Source organism: Callithrix jacchus, chromosome 11 (genome assembly GCF_049354715.1).
Source record: "Callithrix jacchus isolate 240 chromosome 11, calJac240_pri, whole genome shotgun sequence".
Lineage (NCBI taxonomy): Eukaryota > Metazoa > Chordata > Mammalia > Primates > Cebidae > Callithrix > Callithrix jacchus.
This window is the reverse complement of record NC_133512.1, coordinates 59,469,636-59,485,748: the sequence shown is the minus strand read 5'-3', so window position 1 is coordinate 59,485,748 and position 16,113 is coordinate 59,469,636.

Sequence of the window (16,113 nt, the reverse complement as noted above, 5' to 3'; positions counted from 1 at the left end):
CCTGAAATTAGAAGACCCTTTTTTTTTTCCAATAATGAAGTTATAAATATCAGCTTGTTCATCCAAGCCACTGGCTGAGGTGTTGGGGAAGAGGAAGAAGGCAGTAGAGGAGATAAGACAATAGGGAAAGACAAGGGCCCATGCTCTTAGTGGGGAGAACTCTTGGAGCTGTTCCCTTTTTTGAGCTTTGAACTCTTGAACCCATTGGTGGCAGTGTTCAGTCACTGCCAGCACAAAGTTTCACTGAATTGATTCAAGCATTGAGTGATTTCAAACGCCTTGGTCTCAGGAGAAGACGAAACTTTCATACTGGGCAGTCAGTGGTTCACTTTAAAATACACACAAATTTTTTAAGAAATCCTAAGAAGTAACTGATACCCAAAATGCTCGGTCTTGAGACATGAGATCCATCAGTTCTTGATATTGTCTAGATTTGCATCTAGAGCTACATTGTAAAATCTTTTTAGGCATGTGTTAGATTTCTGTGGAAACTTCATTTAAATGTAAACTTGATATTACACTCTCAGTTTTTGTCTTAATGAAAGTATAGATTTAAAAAAATATACTGAAGGTAATAGATATCCTAAATACCTTGAATTGATCGTGACACATTCTATGCATGAAACAAAATTTCATATATACTCCAGAAATATATACAAATATTATGTACCAATGAAAGATTAAATTAAAATTTTAAAAAGAAGTAATCTGGCTTATTAATCAAAATTCATACAGCCGCAGACCTGGCAGTCTCTTGCTTGGATATCTACCACATAGTGACAAAAACACTATGAGTATGGAGATTAGTACAAGAATGTTTACTGAAGCATTGTTTGAAGTGACAAAATCTCACAAACTAAAGGGTTTTTTAATGGTGCCACTGATGAAAATAGCTGCTTCAATAGGTTAAATCACAAAAATGGAATCAACACACTCAGCTCCATTTAAATACTGTCCTTGACTTATCAAGAAAATCAGTATTTTCTTCCTCTTCCTTCTTAACAACCTGCCTCTTGATTTTGTCTATCCCAACACTTTCAAATTTCTAAACCTCGTGACAGCAAAATACCTGGCACCCACAGAGACGGTCACATGTCCAAAGCTTTTCATCAGAAGAAATTACTTGATTTTTGCATTGTTCTCTGTGGAGCTATTTTTCCCATTAGATCACACCTCCTTTATGAAGATACTGCTCTGAGAGATCAGGAAATTGAGTGACAATTATATGGCAAAAAGCAGCAATATCTAGTATAATCCTAGTTACGTAAAACAAAACAATACTATCTAACGGCCTATCTTTCTCTGGAAAGGCAATTCAAATTCTCAACAGGTAAACTCCATTTGGTTGATGAAATTACCACTAATTCTTTTTGTTTCTGTTCTACAATGTCCACATTTTATTCAACCAATATGTACTTTTATAACTGGAAGTCACAATAAAAATAATTTTTAAAGTATTATCGCAATTCCAATTTTCTTCTTATGTTGATGTGTATACCTGAGAGTGGGAGAAAAGGTATAATATTTTTTAAAAGATATTTATTTAAATCATGGAATGAACAACATAAACAATTAGTAATATAAAACATACAAAGTAATGAAACAGGAATGATAGAGCTACTTTACACGTAAGATTACAAATAAAATTTTTAAATGTCATATTTGAAGAAAGAGTCCTTCCATTTTGGCATCCTCTAAAACTTGAAAAACCATTCAATGGAATAAAAAAGGAGGCCCTTAGTTATATCCAACTAGGCTGAAATAGCTGTTCATTAGTTTCTCAGTCCTGATTACAACCAATACACATGGCTATTGGACAAACGCAACCATTCACTTGTGTTTGTCCAATAGCAATATGTATAAAAGAGAGATGCTAATACACCTACGTAAGTGACATTTTTTTCTAAAGAAGGCTCTGAAAGCATAACTCCATTGAAAATATGTTATCCCATAAAGTCAAGTGACTGCTATTTTTATTTGGGAACTTACTAAGAAATAAATCTCTGTTATATCATAAGTAAAAATAATAGAAAGAATCTTGAAGAGATCACATACAAAAGAAGCCATATTTCTTTCATAATGGGGAAAATCACATTATGTGCAATCTTTCTAAGAAGAGATGTATTGAATGTACTGTGAACTTGAGGATACTATGTCAAGGAGAACTAAGTCTCCATTGTAAGTTGTCCTTTTGATTTAAAGTTATAATGCCTCAATTCCATGTGGCATTATGTTTCAGCAACTCAGTGCTCTAAAGTGAGTTCATACAATAGAAACAAAAATTATCTCAGTCTCATGATTGCAAATGTCCTGGTTGACATAACACAGAGTAAACAGCAGTAAAACAAACTAGAATTAAAGTCAGGAGTCCTGGATTCTATACCTGGAGCTCTAAGTCACTAGCTGATCTTGAATAAGTCCCAGAACTTGTTTCCTCTCCTATAACATGGTTAAATTAGATGATCTCTAAGTCTCCTGCAATAAATTGTATGCCTTTGTGGTTGGTTGTAATCAGGACTGAGAAACTAATGAACAGCTATTTCAGCCTAGTTGGATATAACTAAGGGCCTCCTTTCTTATTCCCCTCAGTCCCTTAGTACATGTTGTCTTCCTTCATTCTTCATTGCCCTTTCCTTTCTCCTTCTGCCAGTTCTTTTCTTCAATGCTACAATCCATTATTCTTCAATAATAATAGTGGCATTCGTTGAACACCTTCTATGTGCCAGACCCTATGTGGAGCATTTTACATTTATTATCTCATTTAATGTTGACAACTGCTTTCTCATTTTACAGATCATAAGCCTCAGATTTAGAAAGATAGTTTTTCCTTCACTCTACCTAGGACTTCTAAACTAAGTATATGCCATAAACCAATCATTCCAACACCTTGAATGAATGAAGTCCTTGGCCCTGGTGACAGGAATAAAAGGAATAAATAAGTAATCTTCTCACAATGTCTCAGATCACAATGTCTCAGATCACTGCTGCCGTTCATGATTCTTGAGCCAATCCCTGAAATAATGCCTCAGGTTTCAGTGGGGCTGTTAAAGCTGTTTGGGAAAGAGAATGATTTCTTTAACTACCTTTCTACAATAACCTGCATAGATCATATGGTGTTTCAGCGACAATTAGAGTTTGGATGTGATATGTCTACTTTGACCAAGGACAAGATTTCAACAATCACAAAAAAAAACTAATAATTAACAGGTCAGGAGTCAGAGACAAAAATTTTTGTCAGTAACTTTCTTCTCTTTCTAATCAATTGACTATTATTGTTCTTATAATTGCCTATTAACTGTTCTTGCAAATATTTTGAACTCACAAAGATATGAAAGTTAAAGAAGCGATGATAAGCATTATACTGCGGTTATAAAGAGTAAAAAGACTTCATATCCAGAAGAAGATTATTTATCCTCTCTAAGCTTCAATTTCCTCATCAGTAAAAAGAAGAAAGTACCTAGTTTTAAGGGTTTTTATAAAGATCAAATAAGATGATGTGACATCCTTGAAATGGTAAGCATTTAATAAATATTACATACAGATGTAGATATATAGAAAATAAAGGATAATTATTATATAAAGATACAAGCATATATACAATAAGTAAACAGATGTTAGTGATAGATGAGATAGATGATAGATGATAGATAGATAGATAGATAGATAGATGATAGATAGATAGATGATAGATAGACAGACACATACACAGATGGAAGTGAGCCTAAACATACATAGCCTAATACTTTCTCTAAACTTCATGAAAGAAGTTTAGAGAAAGTTCTAGAGAAAATTTAGAGAAAATTCTCTAAACTGCAGAATATGCTCAAATACCATAACACCAGCCCAACCACATAAATATTATCCTTTCTTTTTCCACTAAGTTTGAGAAAGTCTGGTGGAAAAACCATGTAAGGAGAAAGCAGTGGTACCAGAGGACCTTGATGGCATTTGTTTTAATGCAAAAGTCTCTGGAGCCACCTTGCGGCCACATAGCACAGCAGGCCCCAGTACATCAAGCTCTGCGGGAGCTGGAAGTCTTCGCTTTTCAAAGCCCCTTTGTGATACTAATAAGATGAATTGTTTCCTTCACTAGTAATTGGAAGAACCCTATCCCACCTCAAATGGAAACAGTGCATAAAGTTCGCTCTGTTGTCCACAAATCTGTCTCTGTGGTTTTGACTGCACTAATCCAATTAACTGCTTCCCCTGGGAAGCTTATAGTGGGTTCTTAAGGATTCTGCAGCAACCAATCCTTAGGAGAGACAGGCATGTTATACAACTGACTTGAATATGATGGGAAAAGAGCTATAACGGAGATGTGTACAAATGAAGTAGGCAGAGATGATGGCTTTCAGGAAGCTAACCAGAATTTTAAAAGAACTGAAGAGAGGCCTAGAGCAAAAGCTGAGTGGGAGAATTGAATTCAATAAATTTTTTTGAGCTCCAGCTACTATTAGTCAAGCCCTCTGCTAGCGGTAGAGATCTGAAGATGGCTAACACCTTAAAGAGTTCACCTCCTTAAGTGCTTCCTTCCAGAAGCACCGAAGAATCTTCTTTCCGGAAGCACTAAGGAAATACAACCAGTACCCTCTGTTAGAAATTCCTGGTTAGCCCACACACCCAGTAGGTCTAGGGGAGGAATTCTACTAATTGTATAAAGTAAATTCCTATACATAAAAATATGGCTCGGCCAAAGGAATACTTAATCCTTATGCATCACTTCTAGTTTGAGAGGGCAAAATAAAACCACTCTTCTTCTTCTCTTCAGTGAAAACTCTTCACTCTTCTGGGGCCAAGTTCAAAACATCTTATCTTCCATAACCAGATAAATTCCAAATCACTGCACTATCACTTATATGAATTTTAAGTACCTTAGTATTTATATTATTATCCACCACTCTCTTCTCAGTGCTTCTGAAATTTTTCCAGAAAACTCAATTATTGGCATAGCTTTTCTCTTCATTTCACCCAAATAAAGGTGGAAAGCAGGGAACGAGTCCTTAATTTTTGTGGTTCCAGAGTCTGTACGCTCCATCCCCTTCAACTGGTCTTGACTACCATCAGTCATGAGAACGTTTATTGTCCTTCACCTCTCCCCACAAAGTTGTGTACCTTTCAACTCACATTTACCTTCTTTCTTCTAATTCCTGAGGAAAGAGTGTCTCTGTTTCTGTTGAATGACAATCTTTCCACTATTTTCTGGATTTCATCTCTGTTCACTTTTCTCCAGTACCACCAACAATTATACTTTTTTATATATCTTCAATCTCTTTTTTTATGTAGTTCTCATTCTCTCCATCTATAAGGAGAATCTAATCTTCCTTACCCTTGGAAGACCATTCTCTAGCCACTTGCCCAGCTCTCTCCTTTTTATGCAACCTTATTGGAAGCTACAGTCATTGTCTTCACTCTTTCTGGCTTCAACCCCCTAAGACTGTTTGCATACAGTTAGCAGAGTCCTCTTAAATGATGAGTTAAGCAGACTCTTTTTTTCCCCCTATCTTATTTTGGCCCTTTTATAGTTCTTAAAACTGCAGGTACTCTTCACTCAATAATTATTTACCAACTACTCACTACATACCATATATACCATACTCTATTGTAAGCCTGAGGAGTCAAATGGAAAGTAGTCATTCCTGTCCCTCTCAGTTTACATTCTAACAGAGAGGGCTGAGTACAACGTAAAGAAGAATTATCTCTGTCTCTTCTTTTACTGAATCTTTCCACATTCCCCTTTTCCCTACAACAAAGATCTCCCTAACTTTTGGTCATACCCCCATCCATGTATGCATTCCCAATATATTTATAAAGACATATACATACATATGTATTCTCTCTCTCTCTCTCTCTCTCTCTCTCTCTCTCTCTCTCTCTCTCTCTCTCTCTCAGCTAATATCCCAAGATAATAAGATAAGGCTTGGGATTAACATTACCTATGCTGTATATAAATCCACATTTCAGATAGTCTTCTGGATGGTTTCCAAAAAATTACTTTGCAATGAAGCTGATAAAGAGATTAAACTTGGATAAGAAAAATGCCAGTTCTGCCACCTGTTGTTTGCTTATGCTTTCATTATGGACAATCATCTTCACACTGCAGTTTCTCTGCAGAAATCTTTTAAGTAACTCTTTAAGTTGGACTTACCTAACAGGATTTAGCAAAATATTGTGTATATACAATGCACTTAATAAATGTTTATGAATAAATTGAAGTAATATGCATTAGGGCATAGGTATTATCCGTGCTAAGAAAAACTAAAACTTGCTTCAGGTAATTCAGAAAGACTAGAAATCCAAGCTGCTGTGAGAAACTGGAAAAGCTGCTCTGGCATGGTTCTAGATTGCTGTGCACAGATGTTTCATTCTTAGAAATACAATAACCCTGATCAGGCAGAAATGCACAGAAATGGGTAGGTGCCACCTAGAGGAGAATGGATCCCAAAAGAACATGATTATTATGGGTGATTGGCTTAAAATAAGAGAAAACAAATATATAATAGGTTTGTCTTCTTAATGCCCCTAGTATTGGTTTTAAATTCTGGTACCTGCTTATTTCTCTGAAAATAAAAAGAACAGATTTTATGATAGTGTATTAGTCGGTTTTTATATTCCTGATAAAGACATGCTCGAGACTGGATACTTTATCTTTATTTTATTTATTTTTTTTTTAATTTTTTATTGGATTATAGGTTTTGGGGTACATGAGCAGAGCATGCAAGACAGTTGCGTAGGTACACACATGGCAGTGTGCTTTGCTTTTCTTCTCCCCTTCACGCATATTTGGCATTTCTCCCCAGGCTATCCCTCCCACCGGCCCTCCCCTTTTCCCCCCAATAGACCCCACTGTTTAGTACTCCCCTTTCTGTGTCCATGTGTTCTCATTTTTCATCACCCACCTATGAGTGAGAATATGCAGTGTTTCATTTTCTGTTCTTGTGTCAGTTTGCTGAGGATGATGTTTTCCAGATTCATCCATGTCCCTACAAACGACACAAACTCATCATTTCTGATTGCTGCATAATATTCCATGGTGTATATGTGCCACATTTTCCAATCCAGTCTATTATCAATGGGCATTTGGGTTGATTCCAGGTCTTTGCTATTGTAAACAGTGCTGCAATGAACATTCCTGTACATGTGTCCTTATAGTAGAACGATTTATAGTCTTTTGGATATATACCCAGTAATGGGATTGCTGGGTCAAATGGAATTTCTATTTCTAAGGCCTTGAGGAATCGCCACACTGTCTTCCACAATGGTTGAACTAATTTACACTCCCACCAACAGTGTAAAACTGTTCCTTTTTCTCCACATCCTCTCCAGCATCTGTTGTCTCCAGATTTTTTAATGATCGCCATTCTAACTGGCGTGAGATGGTATCTCAATGTGGTTTTGATTTGCATCTCTCTGATGACCAGTGACGATGAGCATTTTTTCATATGATTGTTGGCTTCATATATGTCTTCTTTCGTGAAGTGTCTGTTCATATCCTTTGCCCACTTTTGAATGGGCTTGTTTGTTTTTTTCCTGTAAATCTGTTTGAGTTCTTTGTAAATTCTGGATATCAGCCCTTTGTCAGATGGGTAGACTGCGAAAATTTTTTCCCATTCTGTTGGTTGCCGATCCACTCTAGTGACTGTTTCTTTTGCCGTGCAGAAGCTGTGGAGTTTCATTAGGTCCCATTTGTCTATTTTGGCTTTTGTTGCCAATGCTTTTGGTGTTTTGTTCATGAAGTCCTTGCCTACTCCTATATCCTGGATGGTTTTGCCTAGATTTCCTTCTAGGGTTTTTATGGTGCCAGGTCTTATGTTTAAGTCTTTAATCCATCTGGAGTTAATTTTAGTGTAAGGTGTCAGGAAGGGGTCCAGTTTCTGCTTTCTGCACATGGCTAGCCAGTTTTCCCAACACCATTTATTAAACAGGGAATCCTTTCCCCATTGCTTGTTTTTGTCGGGTTTATCAAAGATTGTATAGTTGTATGTATGTTGTGTTGCCTCCGCTGCCTCTGTTTTGTTCCATTGGTCTATATCTCTGTTTTGGTACCAGTACCATGCTGTTTTGATTACTGTAGCCTTGTAGTATAGTTTGAAATCCGGTACTGTGATGCCCCCCGCCGTGTTCTTTTTGCTTAGAATTGACTTGGCTATGCGGGCTCTCTTTTGGTTCCATATGAAGTTCATGGTGGTTTTTTCCAGTTCTGTGAAGAAAGTCAATGGTAGCTTGATGGGGATAGCGTTGATTCTGTAAATTACTTTGGGCAGTATAGCCATTTTCACGATGTTAATTCTTCCTAACCATGAACATGGAATGTTTCTCCATCTGTTTGTGTCCTCTCTGATTTCGTTGAGCAGTGGTTTGTAGTTCTCCTTGAAGAGGTCCCTTACGTTCCTTGTGAGTTGTATTCCAAGGTATTTTATTCTTTTTGTAGCAATTGCGAATGGCAGTTCGCTCTTGATTTGGCTTTCTTTAAGTCTGTTATTGGTGTAGACGAATGCTTGTGATTTTTGCACATTGATTTTATATCCTGACACTTTGCTGAAGTTGCTTATCAGTTTCAGGAGTTTTTGGGCTGAGGCGATGGGGTCTTCTAGGTATACTATCATGTCGTCTGCAAATAGAGACAATTTGGCTTCCACCTTTCCTATTTGAATACCCTTTATTTCTTTTTCTTGCCTGATTGCTCTGGCTAGAACTTCCAGTACTATATTGAATAGGAGTGGTGAAAGAGGGCATCCTTGTCTAGTGCCAGATTTCAAAGGGAATGCTTCCAGTTTTTGCCCATTCAGTATGATATTGGCTGTTGGTTTGTCATAAATAGCTTTTATTACTTTGAGATACGTTCCATCGATACCGAGTTTATTGAGGGTTTTTAGCATAAAGGGCTGTTGAATTTTGTCAAATGCCTTCTCTGCGTCAATTGAGATAATCATGTGGTTTTTGTTTTTGGTTCTGTTTATGTGGTGAATTACGTTGATAGACTTGCGTATGTTGAACCAGCCTTGCATCCCCGGGATGAATCCTACTTGATCATGATGAATAAGTTTTTTGATTTGCTGTTGCAATCGGCTTGCCAATATTTTATTGAAGATTTTTGCATCTATGTTCATCATGGATATTGGCCTGAAGTTTTCTTTCCTTGTTGGGTCTCTGCCGGGTTTTGGTATCAGGATGATGTTGGTCTCATAAAATGATTTGGGAAGGATTCCCTCTTTTTGGATTGTTTGAAATAGTTTTAGAAGGAATGGTACCAGCTCCTCTTTGTGTGTCTGGTAGAATTCGGCTGTGAACCCGTCTGGACCTGGGCTTTTTTTCAGTGGTAGGCTCTTAATTGCTGCCTCGACTTCAGACCTTGTTATTGGTCTATTCATAGTTTCAGCTTCCTCCTGGTTTAGGCTTGGGAGGACACAGGAGTCCAGGAATTTATCCATTTCTTCCAGGTTTACTAGTTTATGTGCATAGAGTTGTTTGTAATATTCTCTGATGATGGTTTGAATTTCTGTGGAATCTGTGGTGATTTCCCCTTTATCATTTTTTATTGCATCTATTTGGTTGTTCTCTCTTTTATTTTTAATTAATCTGGCTAGTGGTCTGTCTATTTTGTTGATCTTTTCAAAAAACCAGCTCTTGGATTTATTGATTTTTTGAAGGGTTTTTCGTGTCTCAATCTCCTTCAGCTCAGCTCTGATCTTATTTATTTCTTGTCTTCTGCTGGGTTTTGAGTTTTGTTGATCTTGCTCCTCTAGCTCTTTCAATTTTGACGATAGGTTGTCAATTTTGGATCTCTCCATTCTCCTCATATGGGCACTTATTGCTATATACTTTCCTCTAGAGACTGCTTTAAATGTGTCCCAGAGGTTCTGGCACGTTGTGTCTTCGTTCTCGTTGGTTTCGAAGAACTTCTTTATTTCTGCCTTCATTTCATTGTTTACCCAGTCAACATTCAAGAGCCAGTTGTTCAGTTTCCATGAAGATGTGCGGTTCTGGGTCGGTTTCTGAATTCTGAGTTCTAGCTTGATTGCACTATGGTGTGAGAGGCTGTTTGTTATGATTTCAGTTGTTTTGCATTTGTTGAGCAGTGCTTTACTTCCAATTATGTGGTCAATTTTTGAGTAGGTGTGATGCGGTGCTGAGAAGAATGTGTATTCTGTGGATTTGGGGTGGAGAGTTCTGTAAATGTCTATCAGGTTTGCTTGCTCCAGGTCTGAGTTCAAGCCCTGGATATCCTTGTTGATTTTCTGTCTGGTTGATCTGTCTAGTATTGACAGTGGAGTGTTAAAGTCTCCCACTATTATTGTGTGGGAGTCTAAGTCCTTTTGTAAGTCATTAAGAACTTGCCTTATGTATCTGTGTGCCCCTGCATTGGGTCCATATATGTTTAGGATCGTTAGCTCTTCTTGTTGTATCGATCCTTTTACCATTATGTAATGGCCTTCTTTGTCTCTTTTGATCTTTGTTGCTTTAAAGTCTATTTTATCAGAGATGAGAATTGCAACTCCTGCTTTTTTTTGCTTTCCACTAGCTTGGTATATCTTCCTCCATCCCTTTATTTTGAGCCTTTGTGTATCCTTGCATGTGAGATGGGTTTCCTGAATACAGCATACTGATGGGTTTTGGATTTTTATCCAATTTGCCAGTCTGTGTCTTTTGATTGGTGCATTTAGTCCATTTACATTTAGGGTTAATATCGTTATGTGTGAATTTGATACTGCCATTTTGATGCTAAGTGGCTGTTTTGCCTGTTAGTTGTTATAGATTCTTCATTATGTTGATGCTCTTTAGCTTTTAGTGTGATTTTGGAATGGCTGGTACTGGTTGTTCCTTTCTATGTGTAGTGCCTCTTTTAGGAGCTCTTGTAAAGCAGGCCTGGTGGTGACAAAGTCTCTGAGTACTTGCTTGTTCGCAAAGGATTTTATTTTTCCTTCACTTCTGAAACTCAGTTTGGCTGGATATGAAATTCTGGGTTGAAAGTTCTTTTCTTTAAGAATGTTGAATATTGGCCCCTACTCTCTTCTGGCTTGTAGTGTTTCTGCCGAGAGATCTGCTGTGAGTCTGATGGGCTTCCCTGTGTGGGTGACCCGACCTTTCTCTCTGGCTGCCCTTAGTATTCTCTCCTTTATTTCAACCTTGTTGAATCTGACGATTATGTGCCTTGGGGTTGCTCTTCTTGCAGAATATCTTTGTGGTGTTCTCTGTATTTCCTGCAATTGAGTGTTGGCCTGTCTTGCTATGTGGGGGAAATTTTCCTGGATGATGTACTGAAGAGTATTTTCCAGCTTGGATTCATTCTCTTCGTCCCCTTCTGGTACACCTATCAAACGTAGGTTAGGTCTTTTCACATAGTCCCACATTTCTTGGAGACTTTGTTCATTCCTTTTTGCGCTTTTTTCTCTGATCTTGGTTTCTCGTTTTATTTCATTGAGTTGGTCTTCGACTTCAGATATTTTTTCTTCTGCTTGGTCCATTCGGCTATTGAAACTTGTGTTTGCTTCACGAAGTTCTCGTATTGTGTTTTTCAGCTCCTTTAATTCATTCATATTCCTCTCTAAGTTATCCATTCTTGTTATCATTTCCTCGAATCTTTTTTCAAATCTTTTTTCAAGGTTCTTAGTTTCTTTGCATTGATTTAATACATGATCTTTTAGCTCACAAAAGTTTCTCATTATCCATCTTCTGAAGTCTAATTCCATCATTTCGTCACAGTCATTCTCTGTCCAGCTTTGTTCCCTTGCTGGTGAGGAGTTTTGGTCCTTTCTAGGAGGCGAGGTGTTCTGGTTTTGGGTGTTTTCCTCCTTTTTGCGCTGGTTTCTTCCCATCTTTGTGGATTTGTCCGCTGGTCGTTTGCGTAGTTGCTGACTTTTCGATTGGGTCTCTGAGTGGACACCCGGAGTGTTGATGATGAAGTATTTCTGTTGCTTGGTTTTCCTTCTACCAGTCTAGCCCCTTTGCTGTACGACTGCTGAGGTCCGCTCCAGACCCTGCTTGTCTGGGGTGCACCTCTAGCAGCTGTGGCTCAGCGAGGGATGCTACCAGTTTCTTTTTCTGCTATCTTTGTCCCAGGATGATGCCTGCCTAGTGTCAGTCTTTTGGATATAGAGGGGTCAGGGAGCTGCTTGAGGAGACAGTTTGTACTTTATACGGGCTTAATTGCTGAGCTGTGCACTCTGTTGTTCATTCAGGGCTGTTAGGCTGCTATGTTTGATTCTGCTGCAACACAGCTCATTAAAAAACCCTTTTTTTTTTTTTCCTCAAATGCTCTGTGTTGAGGGGTTTGGGCTTTATTTTTGGATGTTCGATGAGGTGTCCTGCCCAGCTAGAAGGCAGACTAGCCACTGTTTGGCTGCCGAGGCTCCGCCCTGCTGTTGTGTGATTCGCCCTGTTCCTGCAGGCTCTGCTGTGGTCTCCGCCACGCCCTGCGGCGGAGTCTCTTCATTGTAGCGTGTTTCCTCAGCAACGGCAGGCTACATCAGCAGTGGGCGTGTATCTCAGTAGGGATGGGTTGCCTTGGCAACGGCTGGCTGCCAGCAGTGGGCGTGTATCTCAGTTGAGGCGGGTTGCCTCGGCAACGGCTGGCTGTGTCAGCAGTGGGCGTGTATCTCAGTTGGGGCGGGTTGCCTCGGTAGTGGTGGACGCCCCTCCCCCATAGAGCGTCTCGGACCGTCTGCTCGGGATAGTTTGAAATCGCGGTTTTGTTCGTCCCACTGGGTATCCCAAACGATCTGTCCCTGCAATCCCCTGGGCTGGGCTATTGTCCAAGTCTCGTTCAGTCTCAAGTCCAGCCCTCTCAAGTCTCAGGTTGCCGGTTCAACAGGGCACCCGGACACGCGCGCCCTGTGGGGATTGCTGGGTAGGGCCGGCGCCGCCGCCCCGGCTGCCGGCTTTGCCAGGCAGACCTACTGCCTGGTGTCCCGTGTCTTTTTATACTTGGGAGTTTCCCCGTTCTGTGGGCAACAAAGATCAGTCTGTAAATGCAGCTCAGACTCACCGTTTGTGGATTCAACATGAGCTCCAATCCTGGGTTGTTCTCACAGCACCATCTTGAGTCCTCCGATACTTTATCTTTAAAAAGGAGGTTTAATGGACTTGTTATATCAAACTGAGCACAGAAAGTCAACACCAGAACAAAAGTATGCCAAATTACAGGGTTTATTGCCGGCGACCACAGAGGACTCACGTCTCTCCAACCGTGGCCCCGAAAGAAGAGAGACAAGACCTTCTTATACCTGCAAAACCACCTTGGGAGTGGGGGTGGAGGTGGGAATGAAAGCTGTCAGTCACCTCCCAGGCTAAGACGAGGATGAGGGGCTTCAGAAATTCCGAGGGCCAGTGGATTCAAATCACCTTCTGGGCGAAGAGGAGGGTGAGGGGGTTCCGGGCGTTTAGAGGACCAGGGGACTATTTGACATTCTGATTGTTATTTAAGGGGTTCACAGATGCTAAGATTAGCATTCATTTACACATCGTCTGGGTAGGGGTGGGATCCATAGATTTTTCAGTTGCTTGGCACCAGGATGGAATTATCTGGGGGTGCTTACTCTGGGAAACAAAGGCCAGCAATTCTGGCAGATAAGAGAAGGTATGCAGCTTTATCTCTCTTTGCATCCTGCAAATAATCTAGCAGTTTACAGAAACCAAGGTTAGAAGTCCTTGTGAGGAGAATGGAAACATTTTTGTCTTTTATAAAATGACAGTATATGGGAGGGATAGCCTGGGGAGAAATGCCAAATGTGGGTGAAGGGGAGAAGAAAAGCAAAGCACACTGCCATGTGTGTACCTACGCAACTGTCTTGCATGCTCTGCTCATGTACCCCAAAACCTATAATCCAATAAAAAATTAAAAAAAAAAAATGGCAGTATACAGGTTCCAACTTAAGTTAGCTATATCACATTCCCCCCTGTTCTTATAACATGTATTGAATCTTCAACAGGTGTCTTTTTATTGACACAGGGGCCCATAGCTGGATCTTAGAACTATTTACTGAATCTATTCTTTCCTGGATAAATTTGCCGAGCATGTTTAAAAGACATGGCCCAAATGTCAACCCTAGGACCACTAATATTAAAGGTCCTGCTAACCCAGTGAGCAGGGATGTCAGCCAGGGGGACCAAGAGAACAGTTTTGGTACCAATTTCCTAAGGCCTCTCTGAGGTGTTTCCTCATTTCTAAGTTTTTCCTAACCATAGCAAGGCTGTCTCAGATAATTCCAGAGTTATTTGCATAGAAGCAACATTGCTCACCGATAGCCGCGCACAACCCTCCTTCCTTCAAGAACAACTAAGTCTAACCCCTTCTATTTTGCAATACCATTTCAGCCAAGGAGTCTACTTGTTCAGCTCATCTGGTGATGGAATTTTCCAGATGGGCAATATCTGCATCTATTTGATGTGAAAGAGTTTGGAAATTTTGGTCCCCAGTGACTAAGGCAGATATTTCTATAGGGGTGGACCCTGCTATTCCAAGTCCTACTAATAGGGGTATAATTATGGGGGCCTGTTTCCAACATCTGTCTGTATTGGGTGCTATGAGAATTTCACTTCTTATCTGTTGTGGACTCTGGGTATAAATATAGCCTCATTGTCTGAAGCTGTTTTTCGGCCACTACGTTTCTATACCCTATTTCCTTTGCTTTCACCGCATTTCCCCACCCTATCTTTTTGTCTTCATTTGTCTTATAGTATTTGCATCTAGGCTCTCACTTAAGAGTGCAGAGGTCTAGGGAGAAGGTTATGGGATCTCTGGGAATGTACTCTAGGGTTAAGTTGACAAGGGTGGTTCCAGCCCCAAGTACAGTACTAACAAATTGTCCCATTGAGCCTTCCTATTGACAATAAGTGGGCATTAAGGGGGTGGTTACAGGAATTAAAGAGATTAGGATGACAACTGTGAACAGCGCGAAAGTCTTAGCTTTAGGGAGTCCACTGAGGATGAAACCACTTCCCATCTTGCATCGGCGCGGGGGCAGGTCTTGACGTGTGGATGGTGAACCCAGGAAGTCTGTCCACCTTGACTGCTGTGGGGATGACGAGAAATCACGGTGTAGGGTCCCTTCCAGCGAGGATTCAGGCTGGAGGCAGTTAATCTCTTTATCAGGACTTCGTCCCTGGCTGGAAGAGGGTGTACCGGCTAGCCAGTGAGGCCCCCTGGGGTAGGTTGAGCTCCCCTTATCAGCATGCACCTGGGACTGAACAGACTGGAGTGCCTGCAAAGACTTAAGGCGTGTATGGTTATGAATTTTAGCATGCACGGTATCCGTGGGTCTGGGAAGTAAGGGAGGGGGGCCTTTTAAACATAATTTCAAAAGGAGTAAAGCCTTTCTTATCGGGTATGGAGGAGAACAAAAGGAAGCAGTTTGACCCAGTTTTCACCAGTCTCTAGGATAAATTTTGTTTAAGTTTCCTTTATGGTCTGGTTCATCCTTTCAACCTGCCCAGAACTCTGGGGGCGATAGGCACAGTGTACCTTCCAGGATATGCCCAGGGCCTTGGCCAGGCCCTGAAAAACTTGTGCTGTAAAGGCAGGGCCATTATCTGATCCCAGTGTCAGGGGCAAGCCGAATGAGGAACCAGGTCCTGTAGCAATCTCTTTGTTAATACCAGTGAGGTTTCTGACCTAGTAGGAAAAGCCTCGTCCAGAGAAAAGTGTCTACAAACACAAGGAGGTATTTATAGCCACATGCTGGGGGCTTTATTTCAGTAAAATCTACTTCCCAGTGTTCCCCTGGGCTGGCACCCCTAAGTCTTATCCCTGCCTGACTAGCCCTACTGGCCCCTGGATTTACTCTGGCACAGACGTCACAACGAGTAGAAGTTTCCTTAACAATCTCATATCAATGTGGAATGTAGTATCTGGCCCTCAGCAGCTCAGTTAGTTTTGTTTGCCGTAAGTGAGTGGCCTGATGTATGTCCTTAGCTAGAACCCTTCCTAGGGCCTTGGGGAGCACAATCCTTGTGTCTGGTAGAATCCACCATCCTATGGAATCTTGCCGTCCCCCCTGTTCTTTAGCAAAGTTTTCTTCCTCAGGCGAGTATATTGGGGTAGGAGGCAGGTTTGGGGCCAGCAGAGTCACAAGAAGAGTCAGAGGTTTTACTGGCCACAGGGCTGCCTATGTGGCTTGT